This window comes from Mus caroli, unplaced genomic scaffold (genome assembly GCF_978045245.1).
Source record: "Mus caroli unplaced genomic scaffold, Mus_caroli_1 scaffold_25, whole genome shotgun sequence".
NCBI classification, from domain to species: Eukaryota; Metazoa; Chordata; class Mammalia; order Rodentia; family Muridae; genus Mus; species Mus caroli.
This window is the reverse complement of record NW_028227280.1, coordinates 21,519-24,592: the sequence shown is the minus strand read 5'-3', so window position 1 is coordinate 24,592 and position 3,074 is coordinate 21,519.

Genomic DNA, 3,074 nt, shown 5'->3' with positions numbered 1-3,074 from the left:
ACTCACTCATATACTATGTACTACACTGTGCGTTTCTTATATTCTAAGTTTTTCAGTGCAACTCACTCATATACTATGTACTACACTGTGCGTTTCTTATATTCTAAGTTTTTCAGTGCAACTCACTCATATACTATGTACTACACTGTGCGTTTCTTATATTCTAAGTTTTTCAGTGCAACTCACTCATATACTATGTACTACACTGTGCGTTTCTCTAAATTCTAAGTTTTTTAGTGCAACTCACTCATATACTATGTACTACACTGTGCGTTTCTTATATTCTAAGTTTTTCAGTGCAACTCACTCATATACTATGTACTACACTGTGTGTTTCTTATATTCTAAGTTTTTCAGTGCAACTCACTCATATACTATGTACTACACTGTGCGTTTCTTATATTCTAAGTTTTTCAGTGCAACTCACTCATATACTATGTACTACACTGTGCGTTTCTTATATTCTAAGTTTTTCAGTGCAACTCACTCATATACTATGTACTACACTGTGCGTTTCTTAAATTCTAAGTTTTTCAGTGCAACTCACTCATATACTATGTACTACACTGTGCGTTTCTTATATTCTAAGTTTTTCAGTGCAACTCACTCATATACTATGTACTACACTGTGCGTTTCTTATATTCTAAGTTTTTCAGTGCAACTCACTCATATACTGTGTACTACACTGTGCGTTTCTTAAATTCTAAGTTTTTCAGTGCAACTCACTCATATACTATGTACTACACTGTGCGTTTCTTATATTCTAAGTTTTTCAGTGCAACTCACTCATATACTACGTACTACACTGAGCGTTTCTTATATTCTACGTTTTTCAGTGCAACTCACTCATATACTATGTACTACACTGTGCGTTTCTTATATTCTAAGTTTTTCAGTGCAACTCACTCATATACTATGTACTACACTGTGCATTTCGTGTAATGCGGGTTTTTCAGTAAATTCTAAGTTTTTCAGTTCAACTCACTCATATACTATGTACTATACTGTGCGTTTCTTATATTCTAAGTTTTTCAGTGCAACTCACTCATATACTATGTACTACACTGTGCGTTTCTTATATTCTAAGTTTTTCAGTGCAACTCACTCATATACTATGTACTACACTGTGCGTTTCTTATATTCTAAGTTTTTCAGTGCAACTCACTCATATACTACGTACTACACTGTGCGTTTCTTATATTCTAAGTTTTTCAGTGCAACTCACTCATATACTACGTACTACACTGTGCGTTTCTTATATTCTACGTTTTTCAGTGCAACTCACTCATATACTATGTACTACACTGTGCGTTTCTTATATTCTAAGTTTTTCAGTGCAACTCACTCATATACTATGTACTACACTGTGCATTTCGTGTAATGCGGGTTTTTCAGTAAATTCTAAGTTTTTCAGTTCAACTCACTCATATACTATGTACTATACTGTGCGTTTCTTATATTCTAAGTTTTTCAGTGCAACTCACTCATATACTATGTACTACACTGTGCGTTTCTTATATTCTAAGTTTTTCAGTGCAACTCACTCATATACTATGTACTACACTGTGCGTTTCTTATATTCTAAGTTTTTCAGTGCAACTCACTCATATACTATGTACTACACTGTGCGTTTCTTATATTCTAAGTTTTTCAGTGCAACTCACTCATATACTATGTACTACACTGTGCGTTTCTTATATTCTAAGTTTTTCAGTGCAACTCACTCATATACTATGTACTACACTGTGCGTTTCTTATATTCTAAGTTTTTCAGTGCAACTCACTCATATACTATGTACTACACTGTGCGTTTCTTATATTCTAAGTTTTTCAGTGCAACTCACTCATATACTATGTACTACACTGTGCATTTCGTGTAATGCGGGTTTTTCAGTAAATTCTAAGTTTTTCAGTGCAACTCACTCATATACTATGTACTACACTGTGCGTTTCTTATATTCTAAGTTTTTCAGTGCAACTCACTCATATACTATGTACTACACTGTGCGTTTCTTATATTCTAAGTTTTTCAGTGCAACTCACTCGTATACTATGTACTACACTGTGCATTTCGTGTAATGCGGGTTTTTCAGTAAATTCTAAGTTTTTCAGTGCAACTCACTCATATACTATGTACTACACTGTGCGTTTCTTATATTCCAAGTTTTTCAGTGCAACTCACTCATATACTATGTACTACACTGTGCATTTCGTGTAATGCGGGTTTTTCAGTAAATTCTAAGTTTTTCAGTGCAACTCACTCATATACTATGTACTACACTGTGCGTTTCTTATATTCTAAGTTTTTCAGTGCAACTCACTCATATACTATGTACTACACTGTGCGTTTCTTATATTCTAAGTTTTTCAGTGCAACTCACTCATATACTATGTACTACACTGTGCGTTTCTTATATTCTAAGTTTTTCAGTGCAACTCACTCATATACTATGTACTACACTGTGCGTTTCTCTAAATTCTAAGTTTTTTAGTGCAACTCACTCATATACTATGTACTACACTGTGCGTTTCTTATATTCTAAGTTTTTCAGTGCAACTCACTCATATACTATGTACTACACTGTGTGTTTCTTATATTCTAAGTTTTTCAGTGCAACTCACTCATATACTATGTACTACACTGTGCGTTTCTTATATTCTAAGTTTTTCAGTGCAACTCACTCATATACTATGTACTACACTGTGCGTTTCTTATATTCTAAGTTTTTCAGTGCAACTCACTCATATACTATGTACTACACTGTGCGTTTCTTAAATTCTAAGTTTTTCAGTGCAACTCACTCATATACTATGTACTACACTGTGCGTTTCTTATATTCTAAGTTTTTCAGTGCAACTCACTCATATACTATGTACTACACTGTGCGTTTCTTATATTCTAAGTTTTTCAGTGCAACTCACTCATATACTGTGTACTACACTGTGCGTTTCTTAAATTCTAAGTTTTTCAGTGCAACTCACTCATATACTATGTACTACACTGTGCGTTTCTTATATTCTAAGTTTTTCAGTGCAACTCACTCATATACTACGTACTACACTGAGCGTTTCT